We start from the raw sequence: 15,837 nt of genomic DNA, 5'->3' as shown, positions 1-15,837 counted from the left end.
CGAACTTATCTTGCTTAGATATGTCTTAGGAATTATAGTTAGTACATAATTAGAGTTGGGATTATGAGGTAATCCCATCAACTCTATTAGGGGCCAATTGGGCCTGAAGTTGGGCTAGTTTAGGGTAGATTCAAGCCCCAACCAAGGTGCTGAAACCTTGGCTAGCGGTAGCACCGCTAGGGCCAGTGGTGGCATCGCCTGGGGAATAGCACCCTAGGAAATCTAGGTAGTGGTTCTGCCTAGGCTGGGCGGTGGTACCACCGACAGTAATGCTGCCAGCTATGGTACTGCCCTTATTCGGCGGTGGTGCTGCCTAGCTATAGATTTTACAACGGTAGTACCACCCAAGAATGGCGGTGGTACCACCAGTACCTAGGAAAGAAACTCCGTTGTAATCTTATGTGAAACTCATCTCAAAGTTCTAAGTGTTAGAATAGTTTGAGAGAGAAGTGAGTGGGGGTGTAAGGGTTATCTCCTAAACCCGGTAAAAGGCGAAAGAGCTGTAAGAACGAGGTTGATCTTCGCCTATTAAAGGAAGATCAACAGTAAATGCCGGTGGCCTCGATGGAAGAGGAATCGACAGAGTGGATGTCGGTCATGATGACCAAACCACTATAAAAATCCCGTTTGCCTTTTCTTTTATACAATTGATCTTACTACAAACCTCCTTACTTGCTTACTGCTTTCAATACGTTTACGAATACGCTTTCAAGTTGAGCAATTTTTTGAAATTAGTTTTATCATATGAAATGAAAGAAATTTTTAGAACCAACGTGATTTTTACCACTGTACTAATTCATCCCCCCCTCTTAGTGCCGACTTGTTCCTAACAATGTTAATTTTGATGCTTTGAATTTAAACGAAACCCCTTCTGCATCTAGCAACTTGGATGTATTTTCATCCGAAATATCCTTACCCAAGGAATGGAAGCATATAGATGCTCATCCTAAGGAGCTAATCATAGGAGACACATCAAAAGGGGTTCAAACTCATTCTTCTCTTAAGAATTTTTGTGCCAATGTCGATTTCCTCTCCCAAATTGAACCAAAATGCATTGACGAGGCCTTGAAAATGATTCATGGGTTATCATAATGCAAGAAGAGTTCAATAAATTTGAAAGAAATGAGGTATAGAAGCTTGTTCCTAGGCCAAATGACCATTTAGTTATTGGTACTAAATGGGTCTTTAGAAACAAGCAAGATGAATTTGGTATCATGGTTAGAAACAAGGCTAGATTAGTGGCCAAAGGTTTCAACCAAGAAGAAGAGATTGATTATGAAGAGACTTTTACTCCTATGGCATGATTAGAAGCCATAAGGATGCTCCTTGCCTATGCTAGTAGTAATAATTTTAAGTTGTTTCAAATGGATGTTAAAAATGCTTTTCTTAATGGCTTTATTTTCGATGAAGTTTATGTTGAACAACCTCCCGGATTTGAGAATGATAATCTCCCTAATCATATGTTTAAATTGACTAAAGCTCTTTATGGTTTAAAATAAGCCCCAAGGGCTTGATATGAGAGACTTAGCACATTTCTTATCGAAAATAATTTTTCTAAAGGCAAAGTCGATACTACACTATTTATCAAAAAATTTAAAAATAATTTTCTTATTATTCAAATTTATATTGATGATATTATTTTTGGTTCTACGAATGAATCTCTATGTGAGTCATTTGCTAAAAGTACGAGCCTTGAATTTAAAATGAGTTTGATAGGGGAATTAACTTTCTTTTTGGGCTTATAAATCAAACAACTAAGTAATGGTATATTTCTTAGTCAAACAAAATATGCTTTAGATTTTCTAAAAAGGTTTAATATAGATAGCTCAAAGGCTATCAATACTCTCATGAGCACATCCACTATGTTAGACATTGATGAAAGTGGAGAAAGCTTTGATAAAAAAGCTTATAGGGGTATGATAGGAAGTTTACTATACCTCACCGCAACTAGACCAGATATCATGTTTAGTATAGGATTTTGTTCTAAGCTTCAATCTAATCATAAGATATCTCATCTTAAAGCAGTTAAGTGAATTCTTAGATATCTTAAAGGTACCACTAATCTAGGATTATGGTATCCAAAATCCGAGAACTTTGAACTAATTGGTTATGCCGATGAGGATTTTGCTGGATGTAGATTAGATAGAAAAAGCACATCAGGAACATGTCAATTTTTAGAACACACACTTATTTCTTGGTCTTCTAAGAAACAAAACTCGGTTGCACTATCTACAACCGAGGTTGAGTACATAGCAGCTAGTGCATGTTATGCACAAGTTGTGTAAATGAAAAACACCTTAGAGGATTATAAGATTCATCTTAAAAACATTCCCATAAAATGTGATAACACAAATGCAATATGTTTAACAAAAAATCTCATTTAACACTCTAGAACTAAACATATTAATATTAGGCATCACTTTATACGAGATCATATCAATAATCATGATGTAATCTTAGAGTTTATTGATACAAAACATTAATTGGCCAATATTTTTACAAAGCCTTTAAGTGAAGAATAATTTAATTTTATTAGAAAAGAATTAGGAATGTTAATTTGTCTGAATGCATGAATTTGTTAAATTTTATTTTCGGACTTTCTTGATTCTTTGGATCAATCACTTAAATCTTCTCCTCTTATGATGTAAATTTTACATAATGTTCTAAACGTAAAATGCTGTTTACTTTGATGTTAGAATTCTGTGCTTTGATGCTAAAAATTGTTTACCTTGATGATGTAAATGTAAAATACTGTTTACTTTGATGTTGAAAGTTCCAATGATGTTGTGATCTCTTTAAATGATGAGCATGATGCAATATCGTGTTTACTTTGATGCTGAAAATTTTTATGATGTTGTGATCTCTTTAAATGAGGAGCATGTTATCATACAATGATGCAATATCGTGTCTTCTTTGATGCTAAAAAATTCTATGATGATTATGATCTCTATTGAATATTGAGAAGTTTTAATCATACATGATGCAATTTGAGTCCTACAAGCACTAATGATATTACTTCATGCAAGTAGTGATGAAAGGCTCTGACAAAACATTTTATAAATGCATGAAGTGTTTATACAAATCTTGATGTTTGATACATGGAAGTAATTGACAAATGCATCTCTCACGAATTTCACTCTTATGAATTTTTAATGAGAAATGGATTTGATGTAGTGCTCTTCTCACTATGAAGTTTTATTCGTGAATTTCTCCTTCATGTGATACTCCTCTCCTATGGATTCTTCTCATGAAAATTAAAAAAATTCCAATGGATATCTTAATCATTGAAAGATGAATTTTCATGTGTGATAAAGAAAGCATGTCTTAACGAAAACTTATTTATCGTTTTTGACTTGATTCAAATTATTTCACAAATAGTTCTTAATAGAATCCCTCCTTACCTTCTTTCCTCTTCTTCATACAAAATTATGATGACAAAGGGGGAGAAGTTGATGGAATCTATCACTTTAATGTTGATAACATCTAATTATGAGAATTTTTTAGCATGAAACTTGCTTGATTTTTTTTTTACCACAGTTGCATTGTTAAAATGTTCTCCTTTTTATTGATGCCAAAGGGGGAGAAATAGTACCAAAATGTCGTAAATTGATGACAAATGTATGCAATGTATTTCATCATATATACTTGAAATCATCATATATACTTGAAATGTTTGCTTAATAAATTTCTTTCATTATGATAAGATATCTAGAGTTTAACTTGCTATTTTACAATTGATATCTTGCCATAAAATGATGAATTGCTATCTTTGTCATCTTTCATATTTGAAATATCATACTTGAAAATGGATGTCATGCCTTGACATCATTTTGGGAAATACTTGGCATCGTATTTTAAGAATGTTAGATCATGATAGGAATCATGATATGCATATTGATAAGTTTAATGAACGTATCTTATCAGTTTATTTCTTGAATTCGAAGGGCTTGAATTCATGAATATCTTTTCTTAAGTACGGCATATAGATAGGGGGAGTTAAGGTTAACTCTGTCATCAATTGATTATCATCATAAAAAAGGGGGCGATTGTTAAATTTCGGATTTTGATAATAAAGTCAATTATAATTTGTTTGATCTAATCTACATGTTGAGAAAAGTGTGCAGGATTAACTACAATAGAAATAAGACATAAAGCAGGTGTTGTGCTAGAGTCAAGATCGAGATCTCATTGGGAGTTCGAGAGTTCATCGGAAGTTCTACCGGAACCAACCGAGAAGTCCAGGAGCTTGCCAAAGAAGCTCGTTGAAACTCGCTAAGAAGATCATCGAAAAGTCTAGGAGCTTGTAGGGAGTCCGTCGAAACATTGCCGAGAGTTTGTCGGATGTTTGCCGAAAGTACGATGGAAGCTCGCCGGAAGAGCAATTGATGCACCGGAACAAGAAATGCTAGAAGAGCAATTGATCAACTAATTCAGCCCCTGAATTCTGTTGAATCTCGGATTTTGATGATGAAGTCAATTGATGGGTTAATTGATCTAATCCATATTATTGAGTTAAGTATGTAGGATTAACTATGATAGCTTGAAGACATAAAGTAAGTTTACCGGAATTAAGTTCGATGGGTGTTCGAGAGTCCATCGAAAGTCTGAAGAATCATCAAAAGTACTATCGGAACCAACCGAGAAAGAATCGGAGACTTGCCGAAGTTTCGGAAGTCTACCGGAAAGATCGTCAGAGGTTCACGAAGATCACCGAGAAGGTTCGGATACTTGCCAAAGATTCGTTGAACTCGCCACAAGACCAGGAGCCTACTGGGAGTCCAACGGAAGAAATCCGAGGGTGTATCGGAAGTCCGTCGGAAGTTCGTCGGAAAGCTCGCTAGAAGGAAACTCGATTTGCCAGCTAAAAATTTGCTTAGGGCTATATCTTAATTTCATAGTTTACATATAATTTGGGTTAAGATTAAGGGTTAATCCGATAACCTGGTTAGGGGCCAATTGGGCTAGAGTTTGGAATGGTTTGGGCCAAGTTTGGAGCCCAACCAATGAGCTGGAATAGTCCAAGCGGTGGCACCACCCAGAACCCGAGAGGTCCGGCGGTGGCACCGCCAGTACACTGTCAGTGTCAGACACTAATAGTCGGTGGCACCGCTAGCACCAGGAAACCCAAAAGTAATTCAAATTTGGAGTCCAAATTTAAATCCTCTTAGGGCCTATAAATATCCCTCAATTCTTAGTAGAGAACACACCTTTTTTTTAAGAAATTAAAAGTGAGAAAAAGCTCTAGCAAAGTCATATTTTCAATAGCTTAAGTGTTCACCTCCCTCTTTCTCTTTGAAAAAATCTGTAAGAGTATGAACCACTTGTAAGAAGGTTGTAAGAGGGGTATTTGGTCATTCTCTTTCAAAGTGATTTGCTAGTGGAAGTTGGGAGCCTCATCGAAGAAGGCTTCAAAAGTTGATATAGGTCATTTGACCGAACCACTATACATCATGGTGTTCCTTGAATATGTGAGTATTTAATTTTCTGAACCATTTCTCTACTTAGCTGCAAATCGTTTGGTTTTCATCTCCCTACTCTTGACTACCTTTACTCAAGCTATTTTAGCTAAGCATCCTTCGTCGAATCGAAATCTCTATACATTTATGAAATCGATTTCAAACTTACGAGTTTTAATCCGCTACACTAATTTACCCCCCCCTCTTAGTGCCGCTCCGATCCTAACAATTGGTATCAGAGCAAGGCTAATTCTCATATTTGGTTTAATACCCAAGAGAGATGGCTTACTTCGGTATACAAGAGGGTCACTCTATTACACGTCCGCCTATGTTTAATGGGTTGGATTACACGAATTGGGAGACTCGTATGAGGATCTTCCTTATTTCCATGGATTTTGAGCTTTGGAATATTGTCGAAAATAGATTTTAAAAATCTTCTCTTCCGATGGGCAAATGGGATGAATCAGAGAAGAAGGTTTTCACTTTAAACGCAAAGGCTATGAATGCCTTATTTTATGCACTTGACAAAAATGAATTTAATCGCGTTTCGATTTGTGATTTGACTTTTGATATTTGGAGAACTCTTGAGGTCACTCATGAAGGCACTAGCCGAGTGAAAGAGTCCAAAATCAACATTCTTGTGCATTCTTACGAACTTTTCCGGATGAAACCAAGTGAGTCCATCGGAGACATGTACACCCATTTCACGGATGTCATCAATGGACTCAAAGCTCTTGGTAAAGGTTTTTCTAACTTTGAACTAGTGACTAAAATTTTAAGATCCCTTCCAAAGAGTTCGGATCCAAAAGTTACGGCCATTCAAGAGGCCAAGGACCTTAAAACATTTCCTCTCGAAGAACTTATTGGGTCTCTAATGACCTACAAAATGACATGTCATGCTCATGAAGAGCTCGAGAACCCCCTTCTAAAGAATAGGAAGGATATGACACTTAGAACACAAGAAGACCACTTGAAAGGAACATCAAGTGATGAGGACAGTGATGATGACATTGCACTTTTAACTCAAAAATTTAAAAAATTTATTAGAAAAAAGTAAATTTAAAAATAATACCAAAAACAAACTTGAACATAAAAGGACCAAGTAGTATGCTACGAATGCAAGAAGTCAGGGCACTTCAAAAATAATGCCCCCAAGCTAAGAAGAAAACTTTAAAAGTGACTTGGGACGACTCAAGTGATTCCAAGAATGAAGAAACTTGCAACAAAGAGAAGGCAAACTTCGCGCTAATGGCTTTATGAGGAGAGGTATATGATTTAATTAACGAAGATTTATCTTTCGATGAACTTTCTATCGCTTTTCATGAATTATTTGATGAGTGTAGAACTATTACTAAGAAGTTTAATCTATTAAGGAAAGAGCATGTCTTACTACAAAATAAGCTTGATAGTCTTTAAACTCCTCCATGCTCTAAGTGTGAATACTTATAAGCAATAAAAAATAAGAATTTGCTACTTAAGGAGACTTTAAACAAGTTTAAGGTCTATAGCAAAGGCTTGGACAGGATCCTTGCAAACAAGGGTCACGTCACAAATAGAAGTGGAATTAGTTTTGTGAGAGAATCTCACCAAAATCCTACCACCTTCATTAAAGGACCCACATTACATGTTTCACCTCATTTGAAATGTAAATTTTGTTGTAAATCCGGACATGTTGTTTACAAATGTCCATTTAAGAAAATTAGTCCATAGAAGTTGATATGGGTTCTTAAAGGAACTATAAATAATTCAATGATGAATGACAAAATTAGTAGATCAATTTTTGAGGCACCCAAAATCAAATGGGTACCTAAAAATCATCCTCTTTTGTAGACAAACTCACAAGTTAGGAGCAAGAGATAGTATCTTGATAGTGGATGCTCAAGGCACATGACCGAAGATCCATCTCATTTCTCTATGCTCACTCACATTCGGAGACAACAACAAAGGTAAAATTATTGGCAAGGGAACCATAGGTAACAAATCAAGTTTTTCAATTGATGATGTGTTGCTAATTGATGATTTAAAATATAATCTCTTAAGCATTAGTCAATTATGCAATAAAGGTTACATCGTTAGATTTGAATCTAATGTGTGCATTATTGAAAAACCAAACAATAACATATCAATGATTACCCTAAAATAAAATAATGTCTACACCATCAACCTTGATGAACTTAGTAATGAAATATGCTTTTCCGCTTTAAATGATGATGCTTAGCTTTGGCATAGGAGATTAGGCTACGTAAGTATGAAACTAATATCTAAGATTTCATCTAGAAAGTTAGTACGAGGGATTCCCAATATGAAGTTTGTTAAGGACAAAGTGTGTGATGCTTGTCAACTAAGAAAACAAATAAAAACTAGTTTCAAACCAAAAAATCAAATTAGCACCACTAGACTATTGCAATTGATTCATTTGGACTTATTTGGACCAATTGACACAATGAGTCTAGGAGGAAGCAAATATGCCTTCGTAATTATAGATGACTATAGTAGATACACTTGGACCTATTTCTTGGCTCACATAAGTGATTATTTCGAATGTTTCTCTAAATTTTGTAAACTTACTCAAAATGAAAAAGGCTTCATGATTTCATCAATTCGGAGTGATCACGGTGGCGAATTTCAAAATCGTGACTTCCAAAGTTTCTGTGAATCTAATGGACATAACCATAACTTCTCCACTCTGAGAAATCCTCAACAAAATGGGGTAGTTGAAAGAAAAAATAAAAATTTATAAGAAATAGCAAGAACCATGTTAAATGAACATAGTCTACCTAAGTATTTTTGGGTCGAAGCCATTAATACAGCTTGCTATGTCATGAATAGGGTTCTAATAAGACCATCTCTATCAAAAACTCCCTATGAATTATGGAATAACAAAAAACCAAATGTTTCTTATTTTAAAGTTTTCGGTTGTAAATGCTTTATTTTGAATGAAAAGGATGCCTTAGGAAAATTTGATGCTAAATCCGATGAAGGCATCTTTTTTGGTTACTCTTCCGTTTCTAAGGCTTTTCGTGTTTTTAACAAAAGAACCTTAGTTATAGAAGAGTCTATTCATGTAGTTTTTAATGAAATTTTCGAGTTAAAGAAAAATGATTTTGATGATGATCTTGGTTTTGATAATTTAAATTTAAATGAATCCCCTCTTCAAAATAGCAACTTGGATGCATCTTCTTCCGAAATTTCCTTACCCAAGGAATGGAAGTATGTAGATGCTCATCTAAAGGAGCTAATTATAGGAGATACATCAAAAGGGGTTCAAACTTGTTCTTCCTTCAAGAATTTTTATGCTAACGCCGCCTTCCTTTCTCAAATTGAACCTAAATGCATTGACGAAGCCTTAAAAGATGATTCATGGGTTATTGCAATGCAAGAGGAATTGAACCAATTTGAGAGGAATGAGGTATGGAAGCTTGTTCCTAGACCTAGTGACCATTTAGTCATTGGTACTAAATGGATCTTTAGAAACAAGCAAGATGAATACGGTATCATGGTTAGAAACAAGGCTAGACTAGTAGCCAAAGGTTTTAACAAAGAAGAAGGTATCGACTACGAAGAGACCTTCGCTCCTGTGGCAAGATTAGAAGCCATTAGGATGCTCATTGCCTATGCTAGTAGTAATGATTTTAAACTATTTCAAATGGATGTCAAAAGTGCTTTCTTGAATGGTTTTATTTCCGAAAAAGTGTATGTTGAACAACCTCCCAGATTTAAAAATTCTCTTCTTCCTAACCATGTACTTAAATTGACTAAGGTTCTCTATGGCTTAAAACAAGCTCCTAGAGCTTGGTATGAAAGGCTTAGTTCCTTTCTTATTTTAAATAATTTTACAAAAGGCAAGGTTGATACTATATTGTTTATCAAATATTTTAAAAATAATTTTCTTATTGTTCAAATTTATGTTGACAATATTATTTTTGGTTCTTTGAATGAATCACTATGTGAATCTTTTGCCAAGTGTATGAGTCATGAATTTGAAATGAGCCTAATGGGAGAATTAATCTTCTTTTTAGGATTACAAATTAAACAACTTAGTAATGGTATATTTCTTAATCAATCTAAATATATATTAGAATTATTAAAATGATTTAACATAGATGGTTCAAAAACTATAAATACTCCTATGAGTATTTCCACTAAGTTAGACATGAATGAAAGTGGTGAAAGCTTTGATCAAAAAACATATAGGGGAATGATTGATAGTTTACTTTACCTCACCGCAATTAGACCAGATATCATGTTTAGTGTAGGACTTTATACTATGTTTCAAGCTAATCCTAAATTGTCTCATCTTAAAAGTGTTAAAAGAATCCTTAGAGAACTCCTAATTTAGGATTATGGTATTCAAAATCTAATAATTTTGATTTAATAGCTTATGCAGATGTCAATTTTGGCTGATGTAGGATAGATAGAAAAAGCACATCTAGAACATGTCAATTTTTAGGATATGCACTTGTTTCTTAGACTTCCAAGAAACAAAATTCGGTTGCACTATCTACGGTGGAAGTCGAATACATAGCTGCAAGTGCATGTTGTGCACAAGTTGTTTGAATGAAAAATACATAGGAAGACTATGGAATTTACTTAAAGAACATTCCCATAAAATGTGATAATACAAGTGCTATTTGTCTAACCAAAAATCCAATTCAACACTCTAGAACTAAGCATATTGATATTAGGCATCACTTTATATGAGATCATGTCAATAATAATAATGTCATTCTAGAATTTATTGATACAAAGCATCTATTAGCGGACATTTTCATAAAAGCCTGGGCGCTCGGTCCCCAGGTGGTGGCACTGCTCGGTTGGCGGTGGCATTGCCCGAGAACTCCCTTATAAAGAGAGGTGGGGGCGGGGGGGGGGTGGGAGGGTTAGGGTTAGCGGTGGAACCACCCCCAACTCGAGAGCACCCTCCTTAGCACTCTCATAAAGCCCTCTAAACCTCTCTCAACCTCATTCTAAGCCTTTAGAAGCCTAAGAGAGGGGTTTTTCTTGGATCAAGCTCTCTACCTCCCAAGTAAACTTATATGAGGTAAGATCTGAATTTTTTTTTTTCTTCCTCTCATTATTTGGCCTATTCTTTAAAGTTCTCTCTTAATCTATCGTCATGATTAGATATGGCTCGTAAGAGATCATCAAGAACCAAAGGGAAAAGGGTGGAAGGAGATTCCTATGACCAAATCCTCTTTAGATCTAATGAAATAGTCCTTAGGTATCCAAATTTCAAAACAAGAACAATACATAAGGGCAAACATATTGATCTAGATGAACTTGGAAACCTAGAACCCATTAGACGGTTTACAAATTTAGATGTCTTATCTATCCTATAAATCAATGAACTGATTTACCCTAGGTTGGTTAGGTTATTTTATGCCAACTTAAGTGTGGACAATGATAGCTTAACTACCTACCTCTTAGGAACACAAATTCGAATATTTGATAGCATTATACGTGAGTTAATTGGAATTGCTGAAAAGGATAGGGGTTGTTATTTTAGAAGTAAATGGGATATCAATGCAATCGGAGTAACTTACTCCGAAGCCTTAGAAACTATTTTTGCAAATCTAAACCTACGCATAATTCCCAAAAGTTGTGAGCACTTGTTGCCCTTTAACTTTAAATTTATTCATCACATCATCCTACTTCCTAAATAATTTCATCATGATGAGATTAATCAAATAGAGTTAAGTACTATGTATTAGATTATGATCAGCTAAAATAATTATTTTGGATACTTAATCCGACAACATATGCAGAACATAATAGCTAACGACTCAATGTTACCGTATGGGGGGTTAGTCACTCGATTAATGATTGCCTATAATATTTGTGTCTCACCCGATGAAGAAATAATCTAGGTCGATCGATTTAACACTATCAACAAAAACCTACTCAAGAGACTTCGATGCACTTTTGACAATGGTATATGGATTAGGCAACCTAGAAGGACTAATCCAGTTCCCCCACCTGTAGAACACCCTGAAACACCCATTTTAAGGGAAATGAATCTCCTCCTCCTAGTCCCTTTAGTGCAGCACCTTCAAAACCAGCTCCTGCTTCATCTTCTGAAGATCCCATCATAGCAGAATTAAATCAAATCAAATCACAACAAGAGCAACTCAAATCACATTAAGAGAAAATCCAATTACAACAAGTTGAAATTTTGAGGAAACTACGACAAATGAACCAGAAGATAGATGCCATGTATAGGAACTCTGGAATTCCTCCTAAGGAATAATCGTTGTGTTAAACCTTTCTTATTTGACATCTCCTTTTCAAGATTTTTTTCTTATGAGATGATTTTATGAATGGCTTCAATGATCACGAGTTATATGCTTGAAAACTCATCTCCTTTTTGTTGATGACAAAGGGGGAGAAGAATGTGCAAAAGATTGATGACTTGTGCAAATATGAAATTAGCATGACTTATATGTATCGTATTACAATAGCTTATATGTTGTATAATGCAATAAAAAATATCTTATATATGTTATATTCCTTAAAAGCATTATACAACTTTTTGAGCATATCGCATATGAAAGTTTTTAGATTGGTTGTCATATCATGTTTATCATTATATATATATATATGATAAGCAATCATCTAATGATCATATGAAATCATGCCTTGCATTTATATCATGAGATCCATGTTAAAATTTTAAATTATTATTATTTCTTGTCGAAATAATAATTATCTTTTATCATTCGACTTGAAAATAATTTTCATGCCTTGAAATTATGAGAAATATGAAGTTTTGTATTTGCTCATGTTTATTAAGAATAACGATAAGTTCGAAAGATAGAACTTATCGGTTTAGGCTTGAATTCAAAGAGATTGAATTCAAGTATTTTTATCTTCTCATAATATGACATATAGATAGAGGGAGTTATGATTAACTCCATCATCAATTGATTGTCATCATAAAAAAGGGGGAGATTGTTGAATCTCATATTTTGATGATGAAGTCAATTGATGGGTTAATTGATTTAATCCATATTATTGAGTTAAGTGTGCAAGATTAACTATGATAGCTTGAAGACATAAAGCAAGTTTACTGGAGTCAAGTTCGATGGGTGTTCGAGAGTCCGCCGAAAGTCTGAAGAATCATCGGAAGTGCTACCGGAACCAACCGAGAAAGAATCGGGGACTTGCCAAAGTTTTCGGAAGTCCACCGGAAAGATCATCAGAGGTTCGCGGAGTTCACCGAGAAGGTTTGGATACTTGCCAAAGACTCGTTGAACTCGCCATAAGACCGGGAGCCTATTGGGAGTCCGCCGGAAGTTCGCCAGAAAGCTTGCCGAAAGGAAACTCGAAATTGCCGGTTAAAAATTTGCTTACGGCTATGTCTTAATTTCATAGTTTGCATATAATTTAGGTTAGGATTAAGGATTAATCCTATAACCCGGTTAGGGGCTAATTGGGCCAAGTTTGGACTAGTTTGGGCTAAGTTTGGAGCCCAACCTGTGAGTTGGAATAGTCCAAGCGGTGGCATCGTCGGACTGGGCAATGGCACTGCCCAGAACCCGAGAGGTCCGGCGGTGGCACCGCTAGTACACTGTTAGTGTCAGACAATAACAGGCGGTGGCACCGCCAGCACCGGGAAACCCAAAAGTAATTCAAATTTGGAGCCCAAATTTGAATCCTTTTGGGGCCTATAAATACCCGTCAATTCTCAGTAGAGAACACACCTTTTTTTGAGAAGTTAGAAAGTGAGAAAAAGCTCTAGCAAAGTCTTGTTTTCAATAGCTTAAGTATTCACCTCCCTCTTTCTCTTTGAAAAAATCTGTAAGAGTGTGAACCACTTGTAAGAAGGTTGTAAGAGGAGTATTTGGTCCTTCTTCTTCAAAGTGATTTGCTAGTGGAAGTTGGGATCCTCATCGAAGAAGGCTTCGAAAGTGGATGTAGGTCATTTGACTGAACCACTATACATCGTTGTGTTCCTTGAATGTGTGAGTGTTTAATTTTCTGAATCATTTCTCTACTTTGCTACAAATCATTCGGTTTTTGTCTCTCTACTCTTGACTACCTTTACTCAAGCTATTTTAGCTAAGTCATCCATCGTCGAATCGAAATCTCTACACATTTACGAAATCGATTTCAAACTTACGAGTTTTAATCCGTTGCACTAATTCACCCCCCCCCCCTCTTAGTGCCGCTCCGATCCTAACAAATTCTTGGCTAGCGGTGGCACCGCTTGGAAAGCAATGCCCCCTAGGATATCTAGGCAGTGGTACCGCCTAGACTGGGCAATGGTACTGCCCTTGTCAAGCGGTGGTACTACCTAGTATCAGATCAGCAATGGTAGTACCACCTAGTAATGGCGGTGGTACCACTAGTACCCCGGATTCCGAGAATGTGACACTTTTTGGCTCTAATTTTAAAGCCATTGGGGTCTATAAAAACCCTACCCTTTTTTGTATTAAAGGGTATAATAGCATTGGCTTAATCTTGAATTCTTAAGTCATAAAAGTGTTGTAAAAGTTAAGAGTTCTCCTCCTTCATCTCTTAGCCTTGTAACTATCCAAGAAAGAGGAGTGAGACTTGTAATGGTTATCTCCTAAACCCGGGAAAAGGAGAAAGCACTGTAAAGAGGTGTTCGGCTTCACCTATTGAAGGAAGGCCTTTAATGGACGTCGGTGATATCGACGGAGGAGGAATTCGAAAGTGGATGTAGGTCGCATTGATCAAACCACTCTAAATTCTAGTTTACTTTTCATTTGTGCAATTTACATTACTACAAACCACCTTAATCTTCTCTTATACTTTTACGAAAGCTTTCAAGTTCAACTTCTCTCCGAAACAGATTGAATCGAAATCATTTTCATTGGAATCGGTTTTAATCGAAACGAATATTTTTTTGAAATTGCGAAAGTTTTCTGCTACACTAATTCACCCCCCCTCTTAGTGTCGCTCTTGATCCTAATAAAAATGAATATAGATGATGAGATGCAAGGATTATTACTTCTTAGCTCTTTACTAGAAAGTAGGAAAATGTATGTGGTGACAATTTGTAACTCCACACTAGAGGGGACTCTAACTATATATATGGTTAAAGATAGTTTGCTAAATGAAGATGCTAGAAGGAAAGAACAAGGAGAATCTTCTTATGGTGCATTTGTTACTGAAAAATAAGAAAGACATGGAAGAAGTCATAGTAGAAATCCACATGGTTATAGAGGAAAATCCATGTCTAGAAGAGATATCAAAAGTTTCAACTATAATAGGCCAGGTCACATGAAGAAAGAGTGTAAGTTTTAGAAGCGAGAATAGAATAAAAGGAAGAAAAATGAGAAAGAGACCAATACAATTGTTGTTGAAGGTGATATCATTATTGTTTGTGATGATGATTGTGTCAGTCTTGCAGCTTAGGATAGTAACTAGGTAATTGACTCTAGTGCTTCATTTCATGTAACTTCTCATGGTGATTTCTTTAGATCTTACACTGCTGGTGATTTTGGTAATGTTAGAATGGGAAATAGTGGTACATTAAAGATTGTGGGTATTGGAGATATTTGCTTGAAGACCAGTATTTAGAGCAAATTGATACTCAAAGATATCAAACATGTTCTAGATATTTGTCTTAACTTGATATCTACAGGCATATTTAATGATAAGGGATTTACATACTATTTTGGTAAAAGCAAATGGAAACTCACTAAAGGTTCTCTAATTGTGGCAAGAGGAAAGAATCTTAACTCTTTTTATGTGATGGAAGCTAAGTTTCACAAAGAAGAGATTAATGCAATTCAGAAGGGTGAAAGTATAGATCTTTAGCACAAGAGGCTTGGTCATTTCAGCGAGAAGGGACTTCAAACTCTTGCTAGAAAGTAGTTCTTACTAGAGTTGCAATGTACATCTCTTAAATTTTGTGATCATTGCTTAGTTGGAAAAACATACAGAGTTGTATTTTATTCATATCTATCATCTAGAAGATAAGATGTTATTAATTTAGTTCATACTGATGTTTGTACTATGCAAACTAGAACTCTCATTCTAGAAAAGTTTTAGCTTTTGCTTTGAAATCTAAAGATCAAGTACTTGATATTTTCAAAGAGTTTCATATCAGTGTTGAAAGAGAAACTAGAAAAAAACTAAAGTGTATTCGAGTAGATATTGGTAGCGAGTATAGGGGTCATTTTGAGAATTATTGCAGGTTTCATGGTATCAGGCTTGATAAAATAATTTCTAAAACTCTTCAGCAGAACGGTGTGACAGAAAGGATGAATAGAACTATTGAAGAAAGGATTAGGTGTATGCTTTCCCATGCCAAGTTACCGAAGTCATTTTGGGGGGAGGCTATGAGAATTATAGTTGACCTTATAAATCTTTCTCCATTAGTTCTTCTAAAAGGTGATGTTCTAAAGAGAGT

This window comes from Musa acuminata, chromosome BXJ1-2 (genome assembly GCF_036884655.1).
Source record: "Musa acuminata AAA Group cultivar baxijiao chromosome BXJ1-2, Cavendish_Baxijiao_AAA, whole genome shotgun sequence".
Classification (NCBI taxonomy): domain Eukaryota; kingdom Viridiplantae; phylum Streptophyta; class Magnoliopsida; order Zingiberales; family Musaceae; genus Musa; species Musa acuminata.
Note: the sequence above shows the minus strand (reverse complement) of the source record.